At 40.3% G+C, this 17,139-nt stretch overlaps 1 long non-coding RNA gene across 1 annotated transcript in view; it reads left to right on the forward strand.

Moving 5' to 3' along the window:
- LOC308244637 overlaps nt 1–17,139 on the forward strand; it is a 169,509-nt gene that overhangs the window by 129,176 nt on the left and 23,194 nt on the right. Inside the window, exon 6 of the long non-coding RNA XR_013960154.1 lies at nt 7,147–7,345. This is a non-coding gene — a long non-coding RNA (uncharacterized lncRNA). The remainder of the gene's footprint in view (nt 1–7,146; nt 7,346–17,139) is intronic.

The following is a 17,139-nucleotide window of genomic DNA, read 5'->3' on the forward strand; positions in this document are numbered from 1 at the left end:
AGCAAAAATCCATGAAATTCTTAGTATTCCTTAGAAGAAAAAAATCCATGTGTTTCTTCATGTAAAGCTTGAAAACTCACTGGTACAACCTTTTAAAGTATTCAAGACTTTAAAACAGAATGAAACATTTAGAACAGGAAAGAAATTCACAAACCCCGGGGCTATAGACTTCAGAGTACTGGGGAGCAAATCTTTTTCAAAATCTGGGTTGCTTTATTCAGACGAGGGAGGTGTGTGTGTGTGTGTGTGTATGTGTGTGCGCGCGCGCGTGTGTGCGTGTGTGTGTGTGTATATGTCTATATGTATCAGTGCATGTGTACCTGTGCCACTGTGTGTGTTTGTGCATCTGTGTGTTTCTGTGTGTGTTTCTCTACATCTGTGTCTGTGTCAATGTATGTGTGTGTGTGCGTGTGTGTGTGTTGGGGGAGAAGTACTGGCCTGCAGTTAGGTTGGGGGGCACTGACTATAACATCAGTGGAGGAAGGGACAGGGAAGGTAATGTCTTAGAAAAATAAAACCTGTGTGGTGTCATGTCTGGAAGGATAGGTACAGATTGACTCAGTTAATAAATCAGATCCAAGAAATGTAAGATTATAATTAATTGCAAATCTCCTTCAATCCAAGGCATTCTCAGATGGACTACTGCAGGGGTCCCCATTAGGCCTGGCTTTATTTGAATTCTGGCTAATGATCTGGAGGAGGGTGTTGGAAGTCCACTAATGACTCTTTTTTTTTAATTTCTTTATTGATTAAGGTATTACATATGTGTCCTCATCCTTCCATTAACCCCCAACCCCCTCCCCCACTCATGCCCTCACTCCCCTGGTGTTCATGTCCATTGGTTAGGCTTATATTCATGCATACAAGTCCTTTGGTTGATCTCTCCCCCTTACCCCCACCCTCCCCTACCTTCCCTCTGAGGTTTGGCAGTCTGATCGATGCTTCTCTCTCTCTGAATCTGTCCCTGTTCATCAGTTTATGTTGTTCATTATATTCCACAAATGAGTGAGTTCATGTGGTATTTATCTTTCTCTGACTGGATTATTTCACTTAGCATAATGCTCTCCAGTTCCATCCATGCTGTTGCAAAAGGTAAGAACTCCTTTTTTACTGCAGCATAGTATTCCATTGTGTAGATGTACCACAGTTTTTTAATCCACTCATCTGCTGATGGGCACTTAGGATGTTTCCAAATCTTAGCTATGGTAAATTGTGCTACTATGAACACCTTTCTGATTGGTGTTTCTAGTTTCTTGGGATATATTCCTAGAAGTGGGATCACTGGGACAAATGGGAGTTCCATTTTTAGTTTTTTGAGGAAACTCCATACTGTTCTCCACAGTGGCTGCACCAGTCTGCATTCCCCCCAGCAGTGCAAAAGAGTTCCTTTTTCTCTGCATCCTCGCCAACCCTTGTCATTTGTTGATTTGTTGATGATAGCCATTCTGACAAGTGTGAGATGATAGCTCATTGTTGTTTTGATTTGCATCTCTCAGATAATTAGTGACTTTGAGCATGTTTTCATATTTCTCTTCGCCTTCCTTTGGTCCTCCTTCGAAAAGTGTCTATTTAGGTCCTTTGCCCATTTTTTGATTGGATTGTTTATCTTCCTTTTGTTAAGTTGTATGAGTTTCCTGTAAATGTTGGAGATTAAAACCTTATCGTTGATATCATTGGCAAATATGTTCTCCCATGCAGCGGGCTTTCTTGTTGTTTTGTTGATGGTTTCTTTTGTTATGCAAAAGCTTTTTATTTTGATGTAGTCCCATTTGTTTATTTTCTCTTTAGTTTTCATTGCCCTAGGAGCAGTATTGGTGAAGAAGTTCCTTCAGCATATGTCTGAGATTTCGCTGCCTGTGGATTCCTCTAGTATTTTTATGGTTTCCCATCTTATGTTTAAGTCCTTTATCCATTTTGAGTTTATTTTTGTGTATGGTGTAAGTTGGTGGTCTAGTTTCATTTTTTTGCATGTATCTGTCCAATTTTCCCAACACCGTTTGTTGAATAGACTGTCTTGACTCCATTGTATGTTCATGCCTCCTTTGTCAAATATTAATTGGGCATAGTGGTTTGGGTCGATTTCTGGGTTCTCTATTCTATTCCATTGATCTATATGTCTGTTTTTGTGTCAGTACCAGGCTGTTTTAAGAACAGTGGCTTTGAGAGGGGGGCAATGGGAAGATATGTACACATGTAATACCTTAATAAAAAAAAAGGGGGAAAAAAAAAGAACAGTGGCTTTGTAATACAGCTTGATATCTGGTATTGAGATCCCACCTACTTTTTTCTTCTTTCTCAAGATTGCTGCAGCTATTTGGGGTCTTTTTTTATTCCAGATGAATTTTTAGAGAGTTCTTTCTAGGTCTGAAATATACCATTGGTATTTTAATGGTGATTGCATTGAATCTGTAGATTGCTTTGGGTATTATGGACATTTTGATGATATTGATTCTACCAATCCATGAACACGGTGTGTTCTTTCATCTGTTTATGTCTTCCTCTATCTCTTTTTACAGTGTCCTGTAGTTTTTTGCATATAGGTCTTTTACCTCCTTAGTTAAGTTTATTCCTAGGTATCTTAATTTTTTTGGTGCGATGGTAAATGGGATTGCTTTTTTAGTCTCTCTTTCTGTAAGTTCATTATTGGTGTGAAGAAATGCCATAGATTTCCTGGCATTAATTTTGTATGCTGCTACATTGCGGAATTCATTTATTAAGTCTATTAGTTTTTTGATGGAGTCTTTCGGGTTTTCTATGTATAATATCATGTAATCTGTGAATAAGAACAGTTTTATTTCTTCTTTTCCAATTTGGATGCCTTTTATTTCTTCTTCTTGTCTGATTGCAATGGCTAGAACTTCCAGTACTATGTGGAACAGGAGTGGTGAGAGTGGGAATCCCTGTCTTGTTCCTGTTCTTAGAGGAAATGGTTTTAGTTTTGGTCCATTGAGCATGATGTTGGCTGTGGGTTTTTCATATATGGCTTTTATTATATTGAGGTATGATCCTTCTATTCCCACTTTGCTGAGAGTTTTTATCAAGAAGGGGTGTTGGATTTTGTCAAATGCTTTTTTTGGGTCAATTGAAATGATTATGTGATTTTTATCTCTCAATTTGTTTATGTGATGTATCACGTTTATTGATTTGTGGATATTGTACCATCCTTGCATTCCTGGGATAAATCCTACTTGGTCATGGTGTATGATCTTTCTGATATAGTGCTGGATCCAATTTGCTAGAATTTTGTTGAGGATTTTGGCATCTATGTTCATGAGGGATATTGGCCTATAATTATCTTTCATTGTGTTGTCTCTATCTGGTTTTGGTATTAGAGTGATGCTGCCTTCATAGAATGAGCTTGGAAGTGTTCCTTCCTCTTGAATTTTTTGGAATAGTCTGAGGAGGATAGGCTTTAGTTCTTCCTTGAATGTTTAGTATAAGACCCCTGTGAAGCCATCTGGCCCCAGGCTTTTGTTTGCTGGGAGCTTTTTGATGACTGCTTCAATTTCATCCATAGTTATTGGCCTATTGAGATTTTTAGAATCTTCCTGATTGAGTTTTGGAAGGTTGTATTTTTCTAGGAATATGTCCATTTCCTCCAGGTTGTCTAGTTTGTTGGAGTAGAGTTGTTCATAGTATTTTTTAACGATCCTTTGTATTTCAGTGGGGTCTGTTGTTATTTCACCTATCTCATTTCTGATTTTGTTTATTTGAGTCCTCTCTCTTTGCTTCTTGGTGAGCCTGGCTAGAGGTTCATCAATCTTGTTTATCCTTTCAAATAACCAGCTCTTTGGTTTCATTGATCATTTGTATTGTTTTTTTTGGTCTCTATGTCATTTATTTCTGCTTTGATCTTTATTATCTCTTTCCTTCTGCTCACTCTGGGCTTTTCTTATTGCTCTCTTTCTAATTCTTTGAGTTGTAGATTTAGATGATTGACTATCAGTTTTTCTTGCTTTTTGAGGTAGGCCTATAGAGCTATGAACTTCCCTATCAGGACTGCTTTCATTGTGTCCCATAGATTTGGGATTGTTGTGTTTTTGTTGTCATTAGTTTCCAGGATGCTTTTAATTTCTTCTTTGATCTCATTGGTAACCGAGTCATTATTTAATAGCATGCTATTCAGCTTCCAATTTTTTGAGATTTTTGGATTGTTTTTATTGTAGTTTATTTCCATTTTTATGGCATTGTGGTCTGAGAAGATACTTGGTATGATTTCAATCTTCTTGACTTTGGGGAGACTTTGCTTGTGACCCAATATGTGATCTATTTTGAAAATGTCCCATGTGCACTTGAGAAGAATGTATATTCCGTGGCTTTGGGATGCAATGTTCTGAAGATGTCATTTAAGTCCATCTGATCTATTGAGTCATTTAGGATTGCTGTGTCTTTGCTGATTTTTTTTCTAGAGGATGTCAGTGGTGTATTAATGTCCCCTACTATGATTGTATTGTTGTTGATCTCTCCCTTGATACCTTCCAGGAGTTTTGTTATGTATTTGGGTGCTCCTGCTTTGGGTACATATAAGTTTATCATGGTTATATCCTGTTGTTGTATCGATCCCTTTAGTATTATGAAGTGGCCTTCCTTATCACTTGTTATGGCCTTCACTTTGAGGTCTATTTTGTCAGATATAAGTATTGCTACCCAAGCTTTTTTTCATTTCCATTTGCCTGAAAGATATTTTCCATCCCTTCACTTTCAATTTGTGTGAGTCCCTTGTTCTGAGGTGGGTCTCTTGTAGACAGCATATATATGGGTCATGTTTTTTTATCCATTCAGCCACTCGATGTCTTTTGATTGGAGCATTTAGTCCATTTACGTTTAAAGTTATTACTGCAAGGTACTTGTTTGTAGTCATATCTATTTTTGTGTCTGTGTTCCTTCTTACCTTTTTATTTCTTCTTTTTACAATATTCCCTTTAGCATTTCTTGCATTGCTGGTTTGGTGGTGATAAACTCCCTTAGCCTATTTTTGTCTGCAAAGCTCCTGATTTCCCCTTCAATTTTGATTGATAGTATTGCTGGATAGAGTATTCTTGGATTCAGTCCTTTGCTTTGCAACAATTTGTATACCTCCTTCCATTCCCTTTTAGCTTGATGTGTTTCTGTTGAGAAATCATTTGATAATCTGATGGGGGATCCATTGTAGGTAACCCTCTGTCTCTTTCTTGCTGCCTTTAAGATTCTCTCTTTGTTGTTAATATTTGCCATTGAAATTATGACGTGTCTTGGTGTGGGTCTTTTGGGATTGATTCTGCTTGGGATCTCTGTACTTGTGTAACTTTTTTCTTCCCCATATCCAGGAAGTTTTCTGTCATTATTTCTTCAAATAGGTTTTCTAATCCTTGCTGCTCTTCTTGTCCTTCTGGCAACCCTATTATACGTATCTTACTTCGTTTCATGTTGTCCCAAAGCTGCCTTATGCTTTCCTCCTGCTTTTTAATTTTTTTTCTCCAGTTGCTGTTCAGATTGGGTTTGTTTCTGTACCTGATCTTCTAACTCACTAATTCGGTCCTCTGCTTCTTCTAGTCTGCTATTGAAACTTTCATGGAGTTTTTGATTGTAGCTATATCACTTTTCATTTCTTCTTGATTCTTGCATAGGTTGTTGATTTTCTCATCCATCCAATGTATGAATTCCATGACCATTACTCTGAATTCTTTTTCGGTCATGTTGCATGCTTCAATTTCACTAATTTCCTTTCTTGGCGACTCCTCATTTTCTTTCCTCTGGGCATTGTCGTCTCCCCATTCTGACTACCACCAGAAGGTTCAAACTTCAAGTTGCTTGGACCTGGGCCATGTGCTGTGGGAGCTTCGCACCATCCGAGTATCACTGTAGTGCTCCGACACTAGGACGTGTGGCTGCTGTGGGTTGGTGGGAACCAGGCTCGCCCAAGGTCAGTGTTACCAGCATTCAGTGTGGTCTCGTGTGCGCACCTAGAATCATGGACCCTGCCTGCACTGCGCTGTTGGCGTGTGCCAAAAATGAGTACCCTAGCACATGCCAGGAGTCAGAGTTTCCCTGTGTCTGCACCAAGAATCAAGTATCAGAGTCTCTGTTGTCTCGTGCGGCTTCTCACTGAGAATCAGGGTCCCCGTGTGCACATGCACCAAGAATTGGAGTCACTGGCTCTTAGAGTGAATGCGCTGTGAGTCAGGGATCCCAGGTGCACACAGTAAGAAACAGAGTCAAGTCAGTGGTGCTCAGTGCTGCCTCTTGCCGGGATAATCTGGGTCCCGGTCACCATGGGGGACTGGGTTGCACAGTAGCACTGTGGCGTGCCTGCACTGCGGAAAACAGACTTCTTTGTGCGCTGTGGAAAACAGACTTCTGTATGTGCTGAGGAAAACAGACTTCTGTGTGTGCTGCGGAAAACAGACTTTTGTGTGCACTGTGGAAAACAGACTTTCGCGTGCGCTTGCCCAGAATCGAAGTCAGGGGGCACTGCTGCACGAAGGGTTGCGGTGAGCAGATTCCAGTCTCTGTGCGTGCGCTCCCAAACTCAAATTCCCATAGGGGCGCTGTGGCCCGAGTGAGGGGCGCATCTATCAGTTACTATGGCGCTATCCATGATCCTGCGGGGAGGGGGATAGGCTCTTTGACTCACAGAAATCTGTGGCCGGGAAGTCTGGATTCTTGTTGTCTGTTGGTCTGAAGCTGTGGTCACAGTTCTCTGTCCCCAGTGGCTGCAGGATCCTGGTTTGCATCTGAGACGTGACTGGGTGGTGCTGAGGCCAGGATCCTAGTCTCAAGAAGCTCTGTTCCTCAAGATGGCATGGTTTCTGTGCCGGCAATGGCCTCCCAGAAGTGTCTGCTTTGTGCGTGGGGCTCTGCCATCTAAGACTGAGTGGTTTGGCAGCCCCTTGGAGGACCTGCAGAATCTAACTGTCCCTAGCTCATACACACACACACCACACACGTCTACACTCTCCCCTATGGTTTCCTCACTCTCTCACACACTCTTCCCCTCCCTACCTTCCTGCCAGTCACCATCTTCCAATCTCTCCACTAATGACTCTTGAGTTGCCTTCATTTTGAGGGCTGCAGTCATCAGCATGAAATGAAAATAATGCACATTGTTTTAACTTTTTATTGCTGTAATTTTGTAGTTTAAAGCAATATTATTTTTTTACCTTACAGTTGTGCAGGTCTGAAGTCTGACAAAGGTATCCATGGACTCAAGTCAAGGTGTGGACAGAGCTCCTTCTGGAGGCTCTGTGGAAGGATCTGTTTCCTTGACCTTTCCAGCTTCTATCATTCTCTTGGTCCTCATCAGCACCAGCAAGGAGGCATCAAGTCCTTCTCCCACTGCTGTCGCTCTCTGGTTCTTTGCAGCCAGGTAAGGTTGTCCCATATGAAGGACTCTTGTGATCACACTGGGCCATTCACTTAATCCAGAATACTCTCCCCAGCTCAAGATCCTTGACCTCAATCACATATGCAAATTCCCTTTGCCATGTGAGGCAACACATTTATAGGTTCTGGGTATTAGGATGTGGACTTTGGAGGCCAGGGGCATCATCCTGCACACAACACATGTAGAGGTTAGAAATTGGAGCAGTGTAAACAGTCTCAAAATTAGAAATAAACATAAGAGGGAAAATGGCTAATCTAGGCTGCCGATTCAGCAGGCCAGAGATGAATAGAGATTAGAGACATGGCAAAAGCAGAGAGCTGAGACATACCCTGCTGTGAGCAGGAAGCTAACAACTTAAGTGCCCTCTAGACTGGGCCCAAGGAACCCATTTTGAGAAAAGCAAAGAGCAGGCCATTGCCTCAGAAGTCTATGGATATTAATCTTAGTGTTTGCTATGTTGTTCAAAATCAAACATCAGACTAATGTGTCTTAAATAATAAATTATTTGTTCAGATGGGGCATCTTGAAAGTGGAGACTGCAGGAAAGAAGAATGTGCATGCTGATGATTAAGAGGAAATCAGAGTAGGCCTAAGGACATTTACAAAAATGATGCCTATGAAAACATCTTAAAGCATAGCCAAGGAGATAGGTTAGTCGGTTTAAATCAGATATAAAAAAAATAAACACTACTGAGACTTGGACTGGGGTAGGCAGGAAAACAGATGTCCAAGTCCTAATCCTTTCAACCTGTATATTACCTTATATTTTGACATTATATAATAGTATATAGCATGCTATACTTTGCTGATAAAATTAAATTAAGGACCTCAAAGTGGAGAGGTTATCCTGGATTGTCAGAGTGAACCCAATGTAATCATAAGAACTATTTAAGAGTGGAGGAGAGAGGCAGGAGAGTAGAGAACCAGAGAGATGATAGCTTGAGAAAGACTTAGTCTGATGTTGCTGACTTCGAATGCAGAGGAAGGGGCTAGGATCCAAGGAATGTTAGTGGTCTCTAAAAGCTGAAAAAGGCAAGAAAGTTGATTCTTCCATAGAACCTCCAGAAGGATACATTCTTACCAATGCCCTAATTTTAGCTCAGTGAGTACAACATTGGACTTCTAATCTATTGAACTGTATGATAATAAATTGTGTTGTTTTAAGCCCCTAGGTTGGTGGCAATTTGTTACAGCAGTAATAGAAAGCTAATAGAGCCCTAGCCAGTTTGGTTCAGTGGGTAGAACCTCAGCCTGCAGACTGAAGGGTCCCAGGTTCAATTCCGGTCAAGGGCACATGCTTGGGTTGCAGACTTGATCCCCAGTTGGGCATGTGCAGGAAGCAGCGGATCAATGATTCTCTCTCATCACTGATGTTTCTATCTCTCTCCCCCTTTCCCTTCCTCTCTGAAATCAATAAAAATATACTTAAAAAAAGAAAGCTGATAGAATATGTGTCTTTGTGGATCTGCTTCCTGTAATGGAGTATAATGCTAAACTGATGCCCCCTCAAAGTCTAGCTGAAAGGATAAATGAATAAGTAAATGAACCCATAAACTATGGGAAAATCTTCCCAGGACACTTAAAATAATGTCATTGTTTTGCTACTTAAATTAATTTTCCTCTTTTATAAGCTTTATTTGTTGAGGGGCACAACCCACCAGCAGAACATTTCAGACACACATGCACAAATAAACAATTGTGGGTTTCTAAAGGACAGGAGGATGTGTCGCCTTCTCAGTGATCTTAAACTAAGCCCGGCTTGGAGAAAACTAAATGCTATCCAGTTTGGAGCCCAAGAGTGGTATGGTAGGATGACCTGTAGCATCTCTAATGTTACAACTCAGGCTGTGAAATGTTCTTAATCATCTGACCTTAGACTTCTGAGTCAGGTTAATTAAGCCTCTTCTGACTGTACAGAATGTCTTGGTCTGCCACAGTGGTTGGATAAAAGTTTCAACTGCAACCTTTGCTATGGGAGCTTGCTTGATTTCCTCCATTTCTCTTTTGTTTCTCCATTCAGGATTCAGGCCCATGTGGGCTATTTCTTTTTAATAAGAATGCAATTGATCTGGTTCTCTCATGGGATCTCTGGGCTTGTGGCCATCGAAGAGACTATTTTTGGAGGTGGGCAGTGGGATAGAAGCAGTTATCACTACCTCCAGCAAATCTTCTTTATGTCTAATGGCCTCTTTCCTCTCCTACCAATACATATTCTCAGATGGGTTTGGAAGAGGAGTCTTCTGCCTTCTGTATCTGAAAAAGGGACAGTGTGGGAAAGGTCATTCATTGGTAGTCAATGAGAGAAAATGTTGCTATAAATGAGTATGTCTCCAGAGATAGGGTGGGAGAGAGAGCAGCTGTGTAAATTTTAAAATCTATTTTATTAGATGTTACTTAACCATTAACTACTATTAATGATGAGACTACATGGCTTGTGTGTTATGGTATTATCTTTAAAGAGCCTCTAGTGATATGGGTGAATAGCAAGAACTCTTAGTGTATATCCATATATACCCCCTCTCCCCCATTTCAGTGCCAGCTTGGCTGAAGCTGACAATCCCAGGTATGTTTGTTTTTTTAAAAATATTTTTATTGATTGATTTTTTAGAGATAGTGAAAGGGAGAAGGATAGAGAGATAGAAACATCAATGAGACAGAAATATCATTTCTGTCTGCTTCTATCTCCTGCCTGCTTCCTACTGGGGATTGAGTCCACAACCTGGGCATGTGCCCTGACCTGCAGTCAAACCAGTGACCTCTTGGTTCATAGGTCCACATTCAACCACTGAGCCACCCTGACTAGGTGATATTCTCCAGTTTTGCAATAAGATTTGAAGTTTTCTTAATTTCAGACCGTTTCACCTAGTACCTATCTGTGGTGATGGAGATCCCAGGAAAGAAAGTAACACTTTCATTTTGGCAAGTTGCTTAGCTTGTTGGGCCTCGGTTTCTTCAACTGTAAAGTGGACACAAATCACCAAACTCCAAGGGTTGTTGTGAAGGTTATATTCTATAATGCATGTGAAGCACTCAGGAGACTGCCTGCCACAAAGTGAGGTCTCTGTCATTTCACCACTGTTCTTAGTGACAAGTGCTTAAGTACAACTAAATGTCAGTTACAAGGCCAAGTGCTGAGGTTTGAAGATGACTAAGAGTCCTGCCTGAGAGATTGTTTGCAGTTTTTTTGGGGAAAGATACCTGAATATATAAGATTAAAATGAACAATCGTGGGTCCCACTGAAATTATAAATAGGGTGGAGTGAATGGCCCATTGTGGCTGGGATAGGAGAGCATAATGAAGAAAGGTTTCTAGATCAGATAATCTGGAGCTAAGACTTGAAATATGAGTAGGTTTTCATGAAACAGATGGGCAGGAAAGACAGTCCAGGCAGGAGGGAACTAATTTCTCTCTTATTTCATTGAGTGCCCATGATAGAGAACCCTGCAGCAGAGACATGGAGCACTGCCTGTGTGTCCTCTCCCAGGCTTTTTTCAACACACCCAAGCTGCTGCCTCATTTTGGTTAGGAGTAATTGAGAGGAGAGCAGTCATCCAAAAGAATTCAACTTCTGCAATCAGAGTGTTTTTAGGGCATGCAGAGGAGACCCTGCATCCCTGCTCAGCTTTTTCCAGGGCCCTTTTCAATGGAGACTTTAACTCCACAGGGTAGGTTGACTATTGCCACATCCTACCTTTGTGTACAGCAATGTGGGTGGTGTACTGAAGAGGTAACCATGAGAGAATGAGCTGTGTACAGACATAATAAGAAGAATCCTTACTACGTGCTACATAGAAAATAATTCTTCCCATTTCTCTGACCTTTTTTTTCCTTTGGGGACTCTGATTCATGCTGATTCTAAGTACCATGTGGGATGTCAATCATGATGAAATGCCATTTCTCTTCATTCTCTCCTTCCAGTATTGGAATAATCTAACTCAGTTTTGTACATAGTATGTACTCAGTAACTGCTAGTTGAAAGAATGAGTGATTTTTTATTTGAGTAGAGGCTCTTCTCAGAATGACTTGCTGTCACAAGTCACACAAAGGTGGAGACTACACCTGACCTGCTCATTGGAATATGTCCAAGGCCAGCATAAGGCTTGACATTTGGTCAGTGCTCAGGAGAGGTAGAATGTGTTTTTCTAATCATTAACACAAAGCTTCAGAATGTTCTCTAACTACTTTTCCCCATTCTTAATGAGTTAGTAGGTCTTGTAGATTGTGCCTGTAAATATTCTCACATTTTTTTCTCCTTTACATTCCTATTACTGTTTTAATTTAGACCCTGGTTATTATTTACCTAAACTATTATAAAAACCTTTACCCAGTCTCCTGGTCTACTTGTTCCTAGTGTCACCTCACCCTTTCTAATCTCTAGCTTACTTTTTAAAGATATGGACTGATCACATGTCAATCAATTGTGTGTGTGCATGTGTGAGTGTGTGTATTACTTAGCCTATAAATTAAGTTTCTTCACAATATATTCTGATCAAACTCTCAAGACATGATCTCTTTCTGCCATTTGCTGTAATCGAATGTAGCACTCATCATTCCATTAATATTTCATATCTTTCTGTCTTCATTAACTTGCTGTATCATTCTCTCCTCCTGTAATGCCATATCTGTTACTCAGTGCTCAATTTGAATGTTATCTTGCTCTACCTGGAGGCAGAGAAATTGAAATGTTAGAACTAAAAGATCCTTTGGAATCTTTCACTTCTGTCTCCTCAGTGTATATGTGGGGAAACCAAACCCTAGGGAGGTGACTGGGACTTATGTTAAAGCTAGGACTAAAAGAAGATCTCCTGGCTCATAATTTACTACTCTTCCTATGTGAACATACCCTTCATTCACCTTCAATAAGTTCTCTTATGACACTTTTTATGTTCCATTTTGCTTTATAATTTCTTATAATTGTCTGTATTTGTAGCTCTCTGAGACCAGGGACCATTTCTTAATTATCTTAGTATAACCCATTTCACTTCCATATCACTTAGCACAGGGCTTAAATATGGTAGGTGTTTTCTACATACAGTAAACATGAATGGATGGATACATGTGTGGATGGGTAGAGATGTGGTTGGGTGGATGGATAAATGAATAAGTGGATGTATGAATAGATAGATAAACAGATGAATACATGGATGGGTAAATGGATAGATGGGTAGATGATAGATTCATGAATGAATAATTGGATAATTACTGATGTAGTAGTTCTCCAAGAATGTCCTCTGTTATCCTAATAGCCCCATAGCAGACTTTATCTGCAAATGAGTGTATTGTACAGTGCAGCAGTAGGTGTGGCTTGTTTTCTGATATTATGAAGAAAATATTATGGGAGGGCACTGGGTGAGAAATATTTCCTTCCAGGTGTGTATAATAACAACAGCATAATTCTTCATTTGTTCCAGTTACTGTGCTAAGTACTCTATATATATTATCATATTTAATCCTCACAATAACTTTATGAAACAAGTGTCCATATTATCCCCAATTTACAGGCACTTAATGAGATTGAATAACTTTCAAGGAAATTGCAGAGCTAGGATTTGAGCCCAACCTTTACTGATTTGAAAGCTCAGGTCTTTACCTTCTACACAAAGGCAGAAAATATCAGGGTGGCATATCAGGGTGTGAGGCCTTGGGAATCAGAGCTGAACCCAATCAGGCCACTAATTTCCTGAGTGGGCAAATCACTCAATTTGGCTTCTCAGTTTATTCTCTGGTTAAATGGAAGTAATAGAATTGCCTTAGCAGAAAATTAATGACTATATATGAAGTGGTTTAAAATAGAGATTCTCCGATAAAAAGAGCTAATAGGATGGAAAGTACATTTGGGAATGACTTTTTGAGACAGGATGACTAATTAATGTGGTTGGGAAGGTACAAGGAACATTCTTTACCGTGTCCTCCAGGAAGCAGTTCTCTGCCATGTTCCTTAAATTATGGGTTTCTTGAGCAACTGCACTTCTTATCTTGCCTTCCCTTGGAGTCCACCTGTAAAAGATTGTTATGAGAAATCCAGCAGCAAAGATTCTTGATAAATTGGTTTAGGCTTTCTAAACATTTTTGACCATAGGACCGTTTTTTTTTTTTTTTTTTTACACAGAACATTTACTAACATGTAGATTGCTCTTTCTAAAATTAAATCTCAATCCTTGCTTAAAATCATTCAGTAATTTTTGGGCAAAGTTCAAATTCTTTGCCTTATATCTCAAGGCCTTTGTCAAACTAGTTTTTGGCAAAGCCCACTTTGGGAACAGTGCTCAGGATGACTCTCCACTTGTAAATCTTCTTTCAGAGAGATGTCTTTTGCACATTTTATTTGTTTGGTTTTCTTCTTATTATTGAGTTGGGGATATTACTGTCTTGTCAAATACAGTATGCATTTAAAGTATTTCTTTCAGTGTCTTGAGATGATAGGATTATGTGAAAATTCAACTACACATTCCAGACACATCTATTGACAAAAAAAAAAAAAAAAAAAAATACAGACATAATCTTTTTCCTTATGGCACAATGTCTTTAGTGAGTCAGGTAATTAGATAATCATCATCCTACAGGTCATGAAAGGGGGAACATCAAAGAACAAAAGGCAGAACCTGGGGAACAATGCATAAGAATAAAAGAAAGCAGAGGAAAAGCCAGAACTGTGAAGTCATGGGATCTTCTAAATAAGCCACTGAGATGAAGTAGCAGAAGGGAACCCTACCACACAGTCTGCTTCGTTATTGATGAAAACACTCAATTGAGGAAGCATGGATTCATGAAATCCACATCTATTTGGACATTTTAGTCTTCCCATTCAAATCTTTTCTCAGGGTGGGCGTGTGGAGCCTCAACAAGATTCATTTTCCTGCTGCTTCCAGGCCTTTATTGAGGTGATAATAACAGTTGTTAAGAAAACAAAACAAAATAAAACAAAACACACTGATAGGAAAGAGAAGTGGAGAGTCTGGGTAATTCTCTAATATGGATGTAAACCCTTGAAGAAGAGATCATTGACAAAATTACCTTTCTCAATGACCATTTCCCATCCTTGTTACAACCTGCCACTCTAAAGTCAGTGGATCCTTCCAGATAGCCACTTATTTCATGTCACCTTCTAAGAGGCTCATACTGGGAGAAAAGGCAGAGATTGGACCTGCAACAAGCTCGCTGTGTGGGGTGGACGATGCCTGGAACCATTAGTGCCCTTAGAAAAGGCAGCTGCAGGCAATGCTCAGGTCATGCAGTCAGCACAGAGCTGCCTCTGGCCCTGGCTTCTCTGCTCTTGCTTGAGCTGGGGGCATAGAGCAGAACACTATTTGTATTAAGAGTAAAAGTCCAGATAAAAGGTTTTATGTAGGTGTTTTGTCCATAGTCCACATGGCATCTCCCAAATCTAAGGTGCCTTTGCTGGACATTTATTTGAGCTGGGTGGACACTTTTTCCTGTCTTTCTCCAGAGGCTGATCCATACAAAAGCATACATTGTTAGCTTCTATAGTTGGTGGCCCTCTCCACTGTAATGGTGTGGGCCAAGGCATTTTAGATAAAAATCAACTAAGAACTTAATCAGTGTCTTGGCAATTCACATTGTCCATTCTCTGAGCATCTGTGCTCACTGTTTCTGTGGTGATTCATCTGTATGGAGCACGAGACTTCGGTTGCTTTAATGGTGCATTTTACATGAATGTGGCTCTAGCTGAAGGTATAAATCCCTGTTGCTTTAATGGAAACAAAACCTGTAATGCAGCTATTAATTGGTAGGTTTTTATTTTAACCTCCTGTGCTCTTCAGGGGAAAGAAAAAGACCTTCCTGTGGGAATGTGGAGTTTAAGTCTCATTAAATTCAAATGATAGTAAATTGTTCTTCTCATGGGTGCTTCCAAGTACAGGGCCTTTTACATAGTAGGGGCACAGCAGATGCTGAGTCCCTCCTCCTCCCTAAATGACTAGAAAGAAACCCCTGCCTCTGGACTGGGTGGGTCCTAGAGAGTTGTGGGTTTGATAGAACCAACAGAATTTGAGAAAAGAAGTGCTACATTCTCTTTGGTTGGGAGATATTATTGACCACAGATTATGGCTCCATGTGAGTGTCATTTGTTGAGACCCAGTGGTGTCACCCTTCATTTTGCGGGTGTGAGAATCACTGCTCTCTCCTTGTGGAAGTTGGAAAGGAAACTTTGCCTTTCTGTTTCAGAGGCTGCCTGTGGCCTGCTAGTCTCTGCTTGCTGCATGCTGCTGACCCAATGGCCATTTCTTCAACCTCTCAAGGACTTCGAAATCTACTGTGGTCTGTGTTAAACTGTAGATTCCATAGCTCTGATTTGGAATGTCTGAGGCAGGGTCTCATGAACTGAGAAATACTGAGCCCAAACTTTGCTGTGCAAGGGACTGTCATTAGACTAAGAAAAAGAATAATCTGCAGCTGGGAATAAAGAGTTGGCAACAAGTAGCAATGAAAGGCATGCTTCTTGTTACTGCCATGCATTGGTTCTGGGTGCAATATCTGGGTGCCAAGCATGCTAAATAATGTTCATTTTTTCAATGCCTACTAGGTGACGATCCTCATGCTGTGTGCTGGGAATACAAAAATGAGTAAGCAATAGCTCTTGACCAGAAAATTTTATAATCTGTGTGTATGGGCAAACAGACAAATATAAACCAACTAGTTTATATGGTGCAATAAATGTAGCATAAACCCCTGAAGGGTCATGGAATAAAAATATTTGCTGCCATTTATTGAGCACTTATTATGGGCTGGTCTTTGTCTTATATCAATTAAATAGATTCATCACAACAACCCTAAAAGGCCAATAAGCAAAGACGTTGAGGCTGTTAAAGTACTTTGCACAAGTCTGCCAAACTAATAAACAGCACAGAAAGATTAGAGTTGCCAAAGGCCATATTCTTAAGAACTGTGGTATAAAGTCTTTCTAGAGAGAAGAATCCTGTTATTTGCTGAACACATACTATATGTGAGGCTCGCTCAATTAAAGATTCATGATATTTCCAAAGGTGGCCAGAGCTCTGTAAGGAGAGACACGGTAAGCACAAATAGGCCAGGCGCACTTGTCTGGGATGCCACTGTTATATCTCTTCGTTAGAGTTTGAATGGACAGAGGTATGCTGAGCTATTGGCTCCCTTAGCCTTCCTGGTGGCTGGGCAGGGCCTTGTCACTTACAGCTCTGGCTTCTTCCTAGTTTACCCCCGTGTGCTTACAAATACAGGGAACAGACTGTCCTGGTTTCTATTGCCTTGCTTTTCATAAGCCATTGATGCCGTGTGAATGGAAGCTATTTCAGCCTAAGGTGATTGGGCATTGCATTTTTCATTTCCGTTCTCTGACCACTTTTGAATGTGAACTAGGTCCTCCCCTGTGCCAGTCCTTTGGATAAAACCAACTAGGTTGGTGCTGGGAGAAGCACCCATCTATTGGAATAGGAGTTAGAGCTCTTTAGTTCCTCCCCATCCATTTGCCATCCCACTGATTCACTTGGCACAAATTTTAGCCATAGGAGTTTTAGTTGAAAACACCCTTCTTATTTCCTCTACTACAAATGGTCATATCTGTGTTCCAAGAATCATGGGTGTTCTAACATTAGCCATGTGCCACAGGTGGTACCTGGTACATGGACTTAAAGATGGGCTGCAGTCACAGGTCCTTAATCAATGTACATTTCCATTGCTTTTTTTATAATTTACTATTGTAGGCCAATTATATTAAAGAAAAATAAATACTTCTTTTTCTTTTACTTGGTTCATCAAAAACAGGAAGACAAAAGGTATG

This window comes from Plecotus auritus, assembly GCF_963455305.1.
Source record: "Plecotus auritus genome assembly, chromosome: 3".
NCBI classification, from domain to species: domain Eukaryota; kingdom Metazoa; phylum Chordata; class Mammalia; order Chiroptera; family Vespertilionidae; genus Plecotus; species Plecotus auritus.